This window comes from Podarcis raffonei, chromosome 10 (assembly GCF_027172205.1).
Source record: "Podarcis raffonei isolate rPodRaf1 chromosome 10, rPodRaf1.pri, whole genome shotgun sequence".
In the NCBI taxonomy this organism is placed as follows: Eukaryota; Metazoa; Chordata; class Lepidosauria; order Squamata; family Lacertidae; genus Podarcis; species Podarcis raffonei.
In genome coordinates this window covers 40,466,185-40,483,099 of record NC_070611.1, presented here as the reverse complement: position 1 = coordinate 40,483,099, position 16,915 = coordinate 40,466,185, and the positions used below count along the sequence as shown (strand labels likewise).

General features: G+C 42.0%; 1 long non-coding RNA gene across 1 annotated transcript in view; it reads left to right on the top strand.

Annotated features, from left to right (window-relative positions):
* LOC128422633 (uncharacterized) overlaps positions 1-16,915 on the top strand; it is a 42,466-nt gene that overhangs the window by 8,692 nt on the left and 16,859 nt on the right. Inside the window, exon 2 of the long non-coding RNA XR_008332543.1 lies at positions 14,307-14,475. This is a non-coding gene — a long non-coding RNA (uncharacterized LOC128422633). The remainder of the gene's footprint in view (positions 1-14,306; positions 14,476-16,915) is intronic.

Genomic DNA, 16,915 nt, shown 5'->3' with positions numbered 1-16,915 from the left:
GATTCTTCAACATCAACTTTGTTGGACTGGGCATGTTGTTTGGATGCCTGATTATTGTCTTCCAAAGCGCAACTCCTCTATTCCTAATTTAAGAATAGAAAGTGAAATGCCGGTGAACAACAAAAGAGGTTTAAAGACGCTCTCAAAAAATCTAAAAAAATGCACTATAAGCACGGATAATTGGGAAACACAGGCCTGTGAGCACTCCAGTTGGAGAATAGCCTGCCTCTACCAAAGTCATCATGGAATTTGAAGAAGCACGAACTCAGGACGAAAGGGAGAAGTGAGCTAAGATGAAGGCACATTTTGCAAATCCTCACTGTGATTAACTCCCGCCTGGAAACCTATGTCCCCACTGTGGAAGGATGTGTGGATCCAGAATTGGCCTCCACAGTCACCTACAGACACACCGTTACAACCATATTTATGGAAGACAATCTTACTTGGCCAAGAGTGATTACCAAATAAAATAAAATAAAAGAGGTGGCCAACAGGGGTGGCCAGCAGAGCACTCTCTAGATGTTGTTGGATTGTAGCTCTCATCATTCCTGACCATGCTGGCTGGGGTTGATGGGAGTTGGAGTCTGACAGCATCAGGATGGCACCACATTGCTTTCCCTGACCTATTTTAAACATTACTTTGAGTCTTGCATAGCAGAGGGGAAGGGTACCTTGCTATACCTCTACCACACAAAGCTTTTATTGCCTGGTAAAAATCTGAGCCAGGGCTTAGGAATTGGCTGGGTTTGTGGCAGCATGAGCTTTTATAGGCAATGTATGTACCCCATAGGGACACGGGTGGTGCTGTGGTCTAAACCACAGAGCCTAGGGCTTGCTGATCAGAAGGTTGGCAGTTCAAATCCCCACGACGGGGTGAGCTCCCATTGCTCGGTCCCAGCTCCTGCCCACCTAACAGTTCAAAAACACATCAAGTGCAAGTAGATAAATAGGTACTGCTCCGGCAGGAAGGTAAAAGGTGTTTCCGTGCACTGCTCTGGTTCGCCACAAGCGGTTTAGTCATGCTGGCCACATGACCCGGAAGCTGTACTCTGGATCCCTTGGCCAGTAAAGCGAGATGAGCGCCGCAACCCCAGAGTCATTCGCAACTGGACCTAACTACCTAACGGTCAGGGGTCCCTTTACCTTTATGTACCCTATAAGGTACATATATGAAATGCACTCCCCAACCATATTCCTTTCCTATAAACAATTATTTCTGTCTACCGTCCATTAGCAATTTGCAGAGTGTAATCTACCAAGGGCATAATGCAACTGCATATGCCTTACTTTCAGGACCAAGTGGTGAAGAAGACCTGTGTGGGCTTTCTACATCTTTTAATGCATTTGATTCCACATTTGTTTGAATGAAAATCTGCAGCAGCACAGAAGATCTTTCTTTATACAGAGCCAATCAGAGAAGCTGAGAGTGCTCTTAAAGGAAAAGGGGAGAACGGATGTGGTTTAGTCTAAACAGGATTTATTTAAGGTTTAAGCAGACTTTTCTCCCTGGGGGAATTAAGCTGCCATTTAAATGTTTATTTCCGAATATTTTACACATCACTGCAATCACTTTCAGATAACTTAAACATATGCATGGTATTATTGTTTATGCCTTCTGTCATCTCATACATTTTTCTTCAGCTGTTCTTTATTTCGAAAGTACTTTGATGTCTCATGATTTAGGACTTGCCAAGATGGGAAATCTTAATCAAGGGAGCCACTGCTTCAGAAGGGTTTTTTGGCATTCAATCACAGATTTATTTCTTTTTAAAAATAAGGACGGGTATGAGAATATAAACACTGATCTCAGCTGTAGGATTATTTGATCTTTCTAATACTGCACCAATTAACATATATGCATTCCGGTAGATTCACTCCTAGAAATCCCTGATCTTTTGGTGCATTTCTTGCTGTTATCTTCTTCTAACATGTGTCATCCTTCTGAAAACTCAATGGAGAAGACTCCTTCAATATTCCTTTTCACTAACAATGCATTCTGTATTGCTTTCCAACGAATTTGTCTCATTATATGGAGGTTGCTAAAATCATGCAAATTGTTGGGAACCTGTTTTGCAGACTTCCAGTAAGTCATAAGCTTGTATGGGTGGCATGAGAAAATATCACTTCCTTGAAATATATGCAAATTTCCAATTGTTTCTCAGTTATCGTGGCCTTTCTAAACTATGATTTTTCCACATACTAAAACTGCAGTTGTTATTCATTCATTGCAAGGCAGCCAGATGTATTTACTCACAGAACGATTTATGTTGCTAAGAAATCACATTTCCCCCATACTCAAGCCACAGTATTTTGTCAATGAAAAAATGTCATTCTTTTTCCACCTTGAATGTCAATAGAATGCAACCTTTTCAGATGTGGGGCCCACCAGTAACAGCAAGCTGCAAAAGAGAACTCGGTTGTTTTCTTTAAAAAAATCTATTAAATCTACTGAATACTTTGAAAATGGCTATAGTACAAATGGTATAACATACCATTGAATATGCCCCCAGAACCACTGGCCACAGCTGCAGGATCATCAGGTGATAGATTGATGTCTTTATCTTTAAGCACCAGGGGATGGTAGTGGAGGCTGGTGCACTGTGGAAGCAGTGCTATTTTTCTTTAAAAAATAATTTTAAAAAGAGGTGCCAGAACTCACCATGAACACCTCCCTTGTTCTCTTATACCGGCAATGACACTCATCTGAGAGGTGCCGGAACTGAGTTCCAGCGAGTTCCAGCTGAAAAAAGCCCTGCATACAACCAGTCCAAGCAGTGGGTCTGGTCGTCAGCACTGTCCTCTTTACTCTGTGTTGCCCTTGTAGAACACAGCAGGGAGGAGGATGAAGACAAAACTAAAGTTTGTTGGCTCTGTCGCTACCTGCCATTGGCTCTGGCTCCACCCAGTTTTGGTCTCCCTGCCTTCTGCCCTTCCAGCCGCAATGGGCACCAACTACCACTGATGCACTGAGGACAAAAACAAAGTTTTGCTCTACTGAGCGACTTGACGAGGAAATACTACATTTCCATAGAGTCAATATGAGTACAATGCATGGGAAGCTCAAAGTGGTTTTTGCTTAAATGGCTGGAGATCATTCAAGGATGAATTTGAAAACTTCAACTCTAAAGTAGGACTCCTGTCGTGGTGAGGAGGGAGATGTCATTTTGTGGTTCACCTCAGGTGCAGTAAGATCATTCAGTGTCAGTTCTGACAGTTATTGGCAGCCATTGTCTTATAGGTGTGTGTTTTAAGTTCACTTGTCTACTGAGATGTAAGTCGCAACTAAATGTGCACAGGAATGCAAACTAAGTACACATTTTGGCACCCTTTCCCCGAGGCAAGAATTGTACTCCAAACTTTGGAGTAATGCAAGAAAACTGAAAGGCCACTGCATTCTGACCCATGTATTCGCTCAGGAAGTATATGTATCAGGCTGATTCACTTCACCTGGAAATTAGACAAAAGTCTCAATCATCCCTAATTTAAGCTCATCACAGCAAGCTTTCCCCACTTCTCACCATTGATGAAGTACTTGATAACACACAATGAAAGTGACTATCATGGGCAAGCAAACATGAGATGGAAGCTTCAGATGATAACTAAAATGACCGTGGTAAAATTGTTTGTTTTCAAAGAATCACATGAGAGCAAAGGCCTTAGTTTACCATCAGCCCATTGGTTTATCCAGCACCACAGAATGCTCTCAGCTGGATAAATGGGCAAAGTAAAGACTTATGAAAATCCCATCCGTTAATCTCCCTATGCCTTAATACCCCATCTGTAGAAAGGGGGATAAGTCTACTCTACCTCACAGTGGGTGTCTGGAGGATAAGCATAATGAAGGATATCCAAACTCACTGTTATCATGATGGTGGAGGGAGCATATAAATTATTTAGACAAATGCGATTCATGAAATGGATAATGCAGTGAGCATTGGATCTCACATTTTTAATTTCATGAATCTCCAATAAAAAACCAGTGACAATTTTTAACCTTGCTCTTCTGAGCAGGTTGAATGGCCCTGCTTTTGACTTGCTTGCCTCATTATAGAGACCCTCTGATATACTGGCTTCAATGTGACTTCCCTCTACCTCCATTATTCCAAACTTCACCTTTTGGAAGGAGCAGGTTTCCAGGCTCTTTTGAAATGGGAGTTCAGAGAAGTCTGCTCCAAAAAGCCAGTGTAGGGATTCAGTGTTTGCATTAAACATGTACAGAAGCTGCCGGTATCTGAAGATGTCCATGGATCTCTTTGCACTGCCTTTAGGCAGCCGACAGACTGGATTATGGGAATGAAGTGGTTTGTGAGTCAGATTCAGTGGCACACTCCAGTTCTGTTGTGTCACTCTGATATCGTCAAGCACTTTAACTGGTGGTGGAAGCCAAATTTGTAGTTCATAGAAGCAGAAACCAGAAAAAATTGCCTCACAGGAGTGTAGACAAGCAGCCTGGGCGTACTTGCAGATGTTACAATAATTAAAACCTTAAAATCTTTCCACCAATGGTGCCAGGTTTCTCCCCTTCCCCTCTGTCCCTTCAAACTAAGGTGCTGATAACTCACTCTATTCATATTCTTCCACACGGACCTTTAAATATTATTTCATGCATTCCTTATTCCTGGAAAATATATATTCACATTGCCTCATAATATTAAATCCTGCCTATATGCAGCTAATTAGCTATATGTGCTTCAACACCTCAGCACCACAGCTGCTCCTTTTCCACCTCCCTGAGGTAGCTGCCTCACTTTGCCTCATGATAGGGTTACATGCCCTGGGTATTGTGTTCTATGGACATTTCAATCTACAGTATTTTTATTACAGGCAATGACCGATTAACAAGCACCCAAAAGATGAGTGATTTGCACACATGCGCATGGAGTTGAACCCAGAAGTGACCCAAAAGTGTCACTCAACACATTATGAAATAGGCAGAATGGGGGCGGGGGATAACAAGGTGGGACACGCTGATACACACTCCAGCGATGCACACAGGGACCATAGCAGAATACCTGATCTGGACCTTGTGTCAAAATGAATTCTCTCCACCACAAAAATGAGTTCCAAAGCTTTACTGCCAAACAGTCTTAAATACTAGTTACAATAAGATAAGTGTTATAAAATGGCCAAGTAGCACATTGCAAACAAGAAATGGGGTTCAGTCCTTTATGCTGTTCAATAAACTTTCCACCATCTGGCCCCAGAGGGAGATGCTAAAATTGTTAATCATTGCAGAACTTCTCTTCAACAGCTGCTGCTCCCAGTACTAGCCATCTCCAATAAAGCACAGGCTGCCTTCTCATGTTTCAGCTTCCTGCTGTGAGAGCTCACAACTTCCTGTTTCTGGTGATGAGTCATCAGGTAGTTTAGTGCACTGAAATGGCAAAATAGCAGCCTTCATTGACGCTTTTGACAAAGTGCAACTTTTTGCCTATAGTAAACTGCCTTTACAGCATTTTCAATACAATGCATTAAAACACAGCATTTTATGTACATTAAACTTATAACTTTAATATGGAGCACATGAAGGCCCCACCTTTTAAAGTTTTATTTCAGAGGACAGTTGCCGGTGATGTAAAAGATCTCTGCCTGAGTACCTGGAAAGCTGGTATGAGTCACAGTAGATATTATTGAGCTAGATGGACAAATTGTCTGATGTGTTATATAAGCTTCCTCTGTTCCTGTGTAACAGAGTGGTCACAGCATAGAGAATGGAAGGCTTCCTGCTAATAATGACAGCACCTGAGACTGAACTTCAGGTGAGATGAATGGACGAGAAGATTGATTCTTAACTTATAGAAGAAGGTGCCTAGGAAACACCTACCCTTCTCTTCCTTCGTCTGATGCAGACACCAGGAAGACTTCTATTTCCAATTGTTTCTTTGCAGGGGTAGGAAGAAGAGGATCAGTGAATGGGTAGGAACTGTGGGTTCTAGTGTTGGGATCCATGGGCTGTACTATCCTTGTAGCCCTACATTAAAAAATAAATTAAAACTCCAGCTTCGCTTAAAGGATGAACACCTATCAGAGCTATCCAACACCTCAAAGCAGTAAATGAATAGACTTTGAAAATGTCTTTGAATCAGGTGTGTGTTTGAATTTTCACACTTCTTGTTTTCTTCCCCGTCTCAGAAAAAGTGGACCTGAAGAAAAATCTCTCAATGTATGTTTATTTATTTTAAGGCACAGCTGTCAAGTTCTGGCCTGACATATTTCTCTAAGATCATTTTACTTAGTACAGCAATGTGCTTTTTTTCTTTTTGCCTGAAGGTGACAGATGATACTTTATGAGTTTCAAAAATATTACCAATATTCAGTGTGCTAAACCAGAGAGTAGTCATTAAGCTCCTTGTCTCCTGGTGCAGTGTTTGAAGTCATGTGCTGATATCGCTGGAATGGTGTCAGGTTAGATCTGCGAAACCTTGAGCTACTTTGTTGATGCTATGAGGCAGCTTCTTCACTGTTATTAATGTGCTTCATAGGCTGTAGGTAGCATTTTGTGTCTCTTTCTCCATCTCCCTTGGGCTCTTTGCTGTAAGCATTTTCATGCTGGTGATGACTTAATGCTGTACTTTCCATCAGTTTTCTCTCTGTCTGCCATTGTGACTCTTTTCCATTTTCTGCTCCTGAAGAGGAGACAGATCCAGTCATAAATGTTTAAATGCTTGTAGTAAAAACCCCCTGAAAGAATGACTATATACAGAAGACACTGCACATAATTTGTAATTTTCTAAAGTGCATTGAGAAAAAGACTTAGCTTTTTCTGGGAACTGCCCTGAGACCAGTATATAAATTCAATAAATAATAATAATCTCACAAATCTTGCCTTGCCCATCCTATTTGGATTCTAAATGAAATACTGCTGAGACCCAAGTGTGTTAAAATGATTATCTGGTGATAATTTACACAAAATAGAAGCCCCAGAGATCTCTGATCCAGCATGTGAGGAGGGGGTGTTACTCCCCCCATGCTGTTTTCCTCCCCAGAATACCCCAATCTGCTATTTTTCTCTGACTTGTCCATTGCTTCTGAGTGTGGGATGGTGATGATGCTTCAGATGATGTGTGTGAGAAGAATCAGACCCCTTCCCCACACACCATGGTCCTAATCCAGATCTTCATCTGTGGTTGCTTAAAACACAATTAAAACAATCCAGGGCCTAAATCATGGTCAATATGTCGACCATTTCGGGTCTTAGATCATTTCATTGGTTGTTGTTTCATATTTGCAAACCCCTTCCACAGCCTAGTTCTGAGGTAGTAAACCTGGACCTGTTCTGTACCACTTCAGGTGACAGCTTTTGTGACCTAATGTCTTTTCATACAAATAAATAAATAAATAAATCCTCCAGATAAAAAAACAAGATATTTGTGAGAGGGTTAGGCTGGATTGGGGTAGTCAGTGTGGTGGTTCCAGATGTTTTAAGATGCTTTTAAATGTCATTACTGTATCCATCTCATGAGTTACCCAAGAGATGGAATTCCAGAGTACAGTGAGTATAACGGCCAAAAAGACCACTTCTACATTGTGATTAAGAAACAGTCTGCTGGTCATAGAGTGGCCAATAGAGTCTCCTTAGAAGATCTTAAACAGCAGGTTCTCGTTTGCCAGGGAGAAGCAGTCCATAAGATATTTAAGTTTGTGACTTTAAATATCAGCAACGAAACTTTGGACTTGTCCTAGTGGCTAATGTGTAGTCAGTTCAGATCTTTCAACACTGGGATAATATGTGTAAAACTGAATGACCCAACTAAGCAACCTAGCTCCTCCAGCTTACGCAGCTTTCAAACCAGGCCTAAGGGTAGCACCACATATAGCACATCGGAGTGGTGAGGTTAATAATGTATGGAACACCATGACAAGGCTCTTCCTGTCCAGGAACAGCCATAGTTGGCACACCAACCAAAGTTGAGTAATGAACACTCCAAACCGCTGAGTTCACCTGGACATTTGGTGACAGTGAGGGATCCAGCTGCAACTCCACACATTGCACCTACTCCTTCAGAGAATGGAATTCTGTGTGGAGGGAATTGTTTATATGGTGGCAGAGATATGGAAAGAAGCTACTGTGGGGACATACTGCTGCAGTCATGAGCAAAGGCTCCCAGAATGAACACATCATTGTGCAAGTTGAGCCCTCTCCAAGGGAATGTACAAGTGGGATGTCCTATGTCTGGAACCTGATATCAGTGTACCCCTCTAGTCCACATCCCTGATACTCTGGAACCCTGTGAGATTGAGGTTCCCAACTGCACAGAAAGCCCCACATGCATACAGCTGTACATGCATAGAGGCCTCTTTCATGCATTGAATTGAACACATCATGCTTGGGCAGAGAAGAAATGTTATGACCAGTGAATGGCGCCCAGTATTGAGAGCATGGCTAGCCAGCACAGCCAAGCTCATCCTTCTGCTGAGCACCTGAGTGGTTTTTTCTGAAGAGGGCTTTAATGAGCAAAAGTTCCTTTCTTCTGTTTCCCAGAAGTTTTCTTAGATGCATGTTGATATTGGTTTAGGCTTGCCAGGCATTGTATTTAGACATGTTACAGTTCAGCCTGCACTGATGTACTTGAAGTGAAGGCCAGCGTTGCACAACTGTCAGGTGCTGCTCAGATACACCCACTGTTGTGCCAGCTGATAGACAGACAGATCAGCACATTTGGGTGTTTTTTAAAATCTATCCCCAGGCAACATCTTGTTTATGTGTTCTGAGAAAAAAACGTATTAGCATGTTTTCAGTGAGACAACAAAGGCACACTATAAAATACCAGGTATGAGCTGTGTGCTTGTTGCTGAGGCTGGCACTTCAGTGTTCCTGTTTCCAGGGTTACAGCTGATCTTTTTTTATGCCAGTTGTTCTCATCAGTAGTGATTTGGCTTTCTCCAAGGTCCACTATTTAAGCCTACATTTTTAACTGTCAAGCCCTTTCCCTTCAAATAAAGTTCATTACTCATTGTTCAGGGCACTGGCACGCACAGGAAGGAGGCTAAATTAGTGGCAGCTCTCTTAACATTTAGCATAAAATGTGCAAACCCCCATGAGAGTAGATGTTTCATTTATATTAAAATAAAAAATAAAAAATGGGGTTCTATTCATACAGAGGCATCTTCTGAAACTGCCGACTGGTTTATGACTTGTGAAATTCACAGTGCTTTTGAAAAATCACCTATGTGCTGAGCTAGGAAGTAGTCTATTGTTTTAGCACTACTGCAAGACTGAGAAACAAGTGCCAGCTGTAGGGAAAATGACTATGAGTGTCGTCCTAAGACTATAAAATATATGATGCAGTGCAACTGTAGGAAAGCTAGAAATGCCATTTTGGGAAGAGGCCATAGGTGAACGGCAGATAATGCAAAGGTAGAGTATGTGTTTCATATGCTTAAGGGCTCACATTCAGCCACTGGGGTCACTAGTTAGAAAGGAGATTGAGCAAACCTATGAAAGATCTCTGAACAAATCCCTAATTGATAGTAGCCAGCTAGATGCTTCTGAGAATATAGTGGAACTTCATATATTCATATGCAAGAATGAATAATTTTGCATACAAATCTGTGTATGAAAACACTTGGAGAATATGTTGAAGGCAGCAGTTGTTGATAATAGACATTCTGACTGCAAATGGAATCAGCTGAAATTTGATAGGACAGGTGATTTTACCATGGAAACGCATGGTTCTGGAATAGGGTGACCTCTATTTGAGAGAATGGTCATCTATTTGAAGAGCTCCCCAATCCCAATTAGAGAACCCTAAGAACAGGGGGAGCCTCAAACTCTCCCATCAACAGCTAGCGCTTGGAGAGCCATCTGAACAGTCACACAAGTCACCTGATAACATTCCTCCTTACCCCACTATGGTGAAACATATTCTATTTCTATTTAAATTGTGGTGATCTCTTCAAAATGTGCATCTATGCATACAAATAAGACATGCAGCTGTAAGACATGCACTACATGGAGGTGCTGAGTTATGCAACTGGCACCTCCATTCAATCCCTGCTAGGTCTGAATGTGTGAACCAGGGCACAGAGTCAAGGAAAGCAGGATCCAGTGAGAAAGTTTGACATATGGGCGGTGTGCTGGTGGTGGGAAGGGAGCAGACAGGTGAGCTTTGGATTCCCCAAAAAGGAAGCCAAAGAGAACAAGGAGGTAGTCTCAGTCTCTCTCTCTCTCTCTCTCTCTCTCTCTCTCTCTCTCTCTCTCTCTCTCTCTCTCTCTCTTATTTATTAAATTTGTATACCACCCTTCATCCAAAGAAAACAGGGCAATTCACAATATAAAAATACAAAATAAGAACATATTGTATTAGCAATCTGACCTAATCAGCCAAGCATCTCTAGGGTTATAATCTGAAAAATTTCCTCACTAGTTCATGATGCAGTTCACATTCCATAGTACATTACTACGTATGTTGGAATATTTTGTGCAGAATCATTTTGAGCAAGGATGCATTATTCTGAAAAATAATGAAATATTTTTGCTGAATGCTTTGTTGAGTGCTCATTCTACAGAATACTGGGCTGTGTTTTGTAGCACAGTTTGAATGCACAATTGAATATTTTCCTTTGTACATTCTTGAGCTACTACTACATAGAACATGAGCATCTTTCTTAGTTTATTTTCAGCTGCCACACCTGAAAGTAACAACATAGCCTGGGACTCTCTCCTACTGAAACCTGTAAGATAGAAATTTTTTTTAATGAGTTTGGCTGAATTATTATTTATTACATTTTTATGCAATCTTTGCTTTTCCTTCCATCCTTACAGTGACCCTGTGAAATAGATTAGGCTGAAAAAGAGTGACTGGATCACGGTCACCCAGTAATCTCCTTGGCTGAATGAAGGGTTGAACCTGGGTCTCCCCAGTCCTACATGCTGACCCCCACTTGCTGGATCATCACCTTGTCGTGGTGAGTGGGCTTGCATGTTCCTATGACCCTTGTGAGGGAAGTCGTCGGGAATCTTGTACTCCCAGCAGGGTCACCCAAGGCGGTAAGGTCAAAGGGAAGGAGCTAGACAAAGAATGATCCAAGAAGTCCTCAACGGCAGAACAGGCGGATGATAACAAACAGTCATATATGTTACATCATATATGTTACAATGGCTGTGAAGGCCATGATCCTACACTTTGTCAAAGGGAAACTCCCCACTGGAGAAGAAATCATATATCGAAAAGATGGAAAGCTCTTCAATCTGAGCAGGCTGAAAGCAAAGAGTAAGGTTACCTTAACTTCTGTCATAGAGCTTCAGTATGCTGATGACAACGTAGTGTGCGCACGCTCAGAGCATGATCTTCAAACCATCCTAAATATCTTTGCAGAAGCTTATGAAAAGCTTGGCCTATCACTCAACATCCAAAAAACCAAAGTGCTGCACCAACAAGTACAAAATAACCCCTCTGCAGCGCCACAAATCCAACTCAATGGTGTAACGTTGGAAAATGTCAATCACTTCTCCTACCTAGGCAGTTATCTTTCCACAAGAGCCAACATTGATGCCAAAATCCAGCATCGCCTGAGCAATGCGAGTGGGGCTTTCTCCCGATTGAAGTGCAGAGTGTTTGAGGACTGGGACATTTGCAGGGAAACCAAAATGCTTGTTTACAAAGCTATTGTACTATCAACCTTACTATATGCTTGTGAAACATGGACCACTTATAAATGCCATCTCCAACTCCTCAAAAGATTCCATCAACGGTGTCTCTGAAAAATTTTACACATCACTTGGGAAGATAGACAAACAAAAATCAGTGTACTGGAAGACTCAAAGATCACCAGTGTTGAAGCAATGATTCTTCAGCATCAACTTCGTTGGACTTGGTCATGTTGTGCAGATGCCTGATGATCGTCTTCCAAAGCAAATGCTCTATTCCGAACTACAAAATGGAAAGCGTAATGCTGGTGGTCAACAAAAGAGGTTTAAAGACTCTCTCAAGGCAAACCTTAAAAAATGTAGTACTGACAACTGGGAAACACTGACCTGTGAGCGCTCCAGTTGGAGAACAGCCTTTACCAAAGGTGTCATGGGCTTTGAAGACACCCGAACTCAGAACGCAAGGGAGAAACATGCTAAGAGGAAGGCATGCTTGGCAAATCCACACTGTGATCAACTCCCGCCCAGAAACCAATGTCCCTACTGTGGAAGGATGTGTGGATCCAGAATTGGCCTCCACAGTCACTTACGGACTCATTGTTAAAACCGTGTTTATGGAAGACAATCTTACTTGGCCAAGAGTGGTTGCCAAAGAAGAAGAAGACATGCTAACCACCACACCAAGCACCACTTTGGCTCTGACTCACGTCCCACTGCAACAATCTTAGACCACAGGGTCTCCTCGGACCAAATTAATGCAGCTAACTCAGAAAAAGAGACTTCAGGATTGCATCCTCTAGCTAAAATAAATAAATATAGTTTTAACTGTATGAGCTAGACTCTTTTGTAAACATTGGCTATTCCTGGACTCCCAAGTGGCTAGCTTGGTGAAATAAAATGAAAGCTCTGTTACTTTTAAATATTAGGTGGAACAATCCAGAAACATTGCTGTTGTAGCAAAACATAACAACACGCTTTATTTTCTGGGAATTGCACAAATTTAAAAAAAGAAACATACACTACTGTGGTTCAGTACATGGCTTTGGCAATAAGGCAGAATGCTTGATGGTTGACCAGCCAAGTGAGTCAGGGGCAGAAGGTCATATTTACTGTGGTAGATTTTTTATTTTAATTTTAAATGTGGTTTCTCATCTGATCGGTGCCCCTCCTATTCTCCTTAAAGCAAAAGCCTGAATTTTGATTCCCCTCTTCCAGTGTGAAATTTACGTGTGAAGTTTATCCTGTTTTTACACACAAGGGGCCTGATCAAGACATGCTTGTGAACAGCGTGGTATGCTGCACAGCCATTCTTTGTCCAAAGGTCCCCATTTCTATATTCAGATAGGTGGTGGGGCAAGGAAGCTTGACAACTTGCTGAAAGGTTCTTTCTTTCTTTCTTTCTTTCTTTCTTTCTTTCTTTCTTTCTTTCTTTCTTTCTTTCTTTCTTTCTTTCTCCCTCCTCCTCCTCCTACTGCAGCATTATTGGGAAACATGCCAGAGTCTGGCTTGCTATGGCAGCTGAACCTGAGCTCATGGCTTTTTGTTCTCCAAACCCACAAACCCAGGTTCAAACATTGCAATAAGCCAGACTCTGCAGCAGGAGTAGGAGCAGGGCCACTGTGGACCTGTAAACTGATGTTGCCTGCAGTGGCCAGCTCTTCCTCTGCTCTTCCTTCACTAGCCACAAAGGACCTTTACTGCATATTTCCCCCACACTCCTTTGAGTAAAATGGAAACTTTATAATACACCATCATTAAAACCACACAAGTAATTTTTCCTGGATTAGCGAAAAGCAAATACACAAAGGCAACTGTAAGGTATGTATTTACTGGGCAAAAATGATCCAAAGCGAAAGACTTTTCCAGGCACAATTTTTATTCACTCGTTTCAAATCTTACATTTGGACCAGCTGTGGACCTCCGTTTCTGGGGCCCTTAAGCTTGAGCTGCTATGTGGGCCCTTTCACAAGCCGCAATGAGGTCTAGGTAACCACTATTATCTTCTTCAATGGGGCTGTGCCATGACAGATCACCGCCCTTTTACAACATTACAACCCAGTGCTATTTTTCCTAGAAAAAGGGGTGCCGGAAGTCACCATGAACTCCTCCCTTGTTCTCTTGCACCCACCTGAATGGTGTCAGAATTGAGTTCCAGCTGGAAAAAAAACCTGGTGCTACTGACTGTCAAACTTTGGGATTGTTGAAATATATACAACTAAATATTAATCAATACTAGACCCATTTTTTTTTAAAGCAATGTGAACTAAAGTTGCTTCTGGAGCCACTCTGGGTTTAGAGCCCCTGTTATTACTTTCCTAGCAGATCTGTCCCTCATTTGGACATCTTGTTTGCCATACCAAGAGGGTTCAAAATCCTAGATTTCACATTGATAGGTCACATTATATTGATGCTATCTAAATAACGGTGCCTTTTCCCAAACTGTATAGTAGTAAGGTGCTAAAAATTTGCTCTGCCATATGTGGAAAGGTTTTACCCAATGGTCTATGATCACGAGAGTCCTGTGGATTGCAGTGGTTTTCCTACATTTCAGGGAATTCACATATAGTTATAAACTAAGTTTAAGCATCTTACACCAAAGATAATTTAAATATGCAGTTGGGTTTGTTTGTTTTTTTAGTCCCAAACACTGTGTTGTTCAGAGATCAATTTAATAATGTGTCCTCCTAATGTTTTTGCTGCTTCTGCTTCTTATTAGGTTTTGAAGACATCTCTGGTTACACGTGTACAGACACATGAATCGTATCTCTAAATAGCTCTGATTAGACTGTGTGGAAATGCCTCAGAGATGCCTTCTTCCTTTCCCACAATAACTTTCCAGAAGACAGAACATCTTGCTGTCTGGACACGTTAAACCTTTGGATGAGGTAATATGAAAATTCTTCTACTGCTCTTATTTCCACTTGTGTATGTTTTTCCTGGCTCAGAATCAGTGACCCAGTTATTGTAGCTCCTTAGTTCTTGTACTTATTCCAAAGTATTTTGTTTATCTTTGAGCCTGCGAGCTCATGTGTGTGCACACACGTTTTTCCTTTCCTGCCCTTTTGCCTCTTCCTCACAGTAGATCTGAGAGGTGTGGGAGGTTGACAGCAATTACCGTACGCTAATGCTGCACTTTGTGCAAAAGAGTGAACTGTGGGAAAGGGCAATGAATGCAAGGAGTGAGGAAACAGGTCCACCAGATACCATGGGCCCATCTCCGTTGCTGTGTTTGGGTCAATATGTGGGAGCTCTTGTACCTAAGACTGAACTTAGGCTTAGGAGGCAGGTAGATTTTAAGGGGTCCCACTACTTTCCCATTTGTCAGACTTGAGATAGACTCAGTGGTGTAGCGTGGGGGTGTATGGGGGCAGTGGCCCTGGGCATGAAATTGTTAGGAGCACAACATTTCAGCACCTGGTGCTGTCTTAATACAGCTGTGTGCTTCCATCGCTGGGCTCTGTTAAAAATGGCTTTTCCAAGCCAGTCAGGAATTAACCTCCACAGACAAAAGAACGACTCTTCTTCTTCTTCTTCTTCTTCTTCTTCTTCTTCTTCTTCTTCTTCTTCATCTCTCCAGCTGCAATCTCCAGAGTGACACAGACACTATTTCATACATACCCCCTCCATTTCCCACCCATCCCCAACTCTGTGCAGCCTCGGGTGATGGCAACCCAAGCTACACCACTGGATAGACTTACTGCAGGAAGCATGCACCATCTGGAGAGGATGTTTGAACTTCTCCGTGACTTCTCCCCAAATTCAATGTTCTGTGTTCCTCTTTTGTGTGGAGTAGAAGATAGAAGCAATGTGGGCTCTGGTCTCTTTGTGGCATTGGCTGACAACAGAACTAGTAGAAGTCAACTTGTTTATCTGCATTCCCATTTGTGTTAACAAATAAGCCCTGTGCATCTTATGGACTCTGAGGACATATCATGTCCACATCTATGCTTATCATTTCTTGAGGTGCACTGACAATATTGTGCAGAAGACAAAGCGATACTTTTGCAGCGATGCCCATTTCCCATAATAATTTTTCAGACTCTTTGCTGGCCTAGCACTTGAAAGCCTGCACTTGAAAGGTTTCTAATAGCCTCTCAGGCACAATTAAAGCTTCTTCTTCTTCTTTAAAGCCTAAGTGGTTTTGGTCCACTGGCTTCAAAGAGCCAGCATGTCCCATCACGTTCTTGCTGATCCGTTGAGAAGGTCCTCTTGATCATGCCACACATCATATGCACCAAATCCATACGCAGACACAATTTTTTTACACAAATAAGGAATAACCTTTCTTTGGAGACTTGCAAATATTTGGGGAGGGCTTTACAGTCTTTTTTGCAGCATGGGATGGGTAAATAGGTGGCTGACGTTGCAATCACTTACCTGAGAAGTCCCAAGGAACAGAATGAGCTTATTTCTGAGTAAACGTGCATAGGATTGCACTGAAAGAATATTTGGAAGGACTAGAAAAGCATGGCATCATTTATTATATAATGAAAAATGCTAATATGTGCTATCAAAACCAAATCTTGCATGCATACCCTTCCAAGTGTCCCAAAGCCAAAGCTCTAGTACTGCCCATTACTGGCTTTGGTCCCACCAAAAGCTACCCCACAGCCCCACGATAGGTTATCCCTGAAGGAAGGTGGCCCTAGGAAGAAAATATTGCCCACCCCATTCTTCTATGGTTAGCAAAACAGGGGCATCTTATGAAGATAATAGGTGTAATTGCCCCATTCTCTTCTGAATGGACTCTCATGTTTTTAGCAGCTGCATTAGCATAATTGCAGCACAATGTACAGCCAAGGATTCAGCCCCACATTCCTGCCCCCATGATCCTCTTTCTTTCTCTCTGCAGCACCCCTGCTGCTACTGCTACGGTCACCACCATTTCCCCCTGGTGTTGATACTGCGCTTGTAACAAACAGCAGTGCAACAGGCAGAAATCTCATGAGAAGACAAGAAGTACTAGTTGAATGTTGGTCTGCCATGCTGTTGCTACAAGCCAGAGGAGCTGCCAGGTGTCAGAGGGCGGGGACAGTGAGATGGTAACTCATAATAATAATAATAATAATAATAATAATAATAATAATAATATTTTTGCAAGGAAGGAATTTCTCAACAGCAGACAAAGATGCTGGGTGACTCTTTAGCTGTGTAAAATATGTGCAGCATGTCATTCCTAAACTTTGGAACTTAATTCAGGGTTTTGGTACCCCCTGAATTAGACACTCTTGGTGCTAGACAGGAAATTAGCTGGAGACAGCAATCTCTTGGAATGAAGGAAGACTAAAAATTAAAGGTATTCTGGAGTTCCCCCTTCCTCTTTCT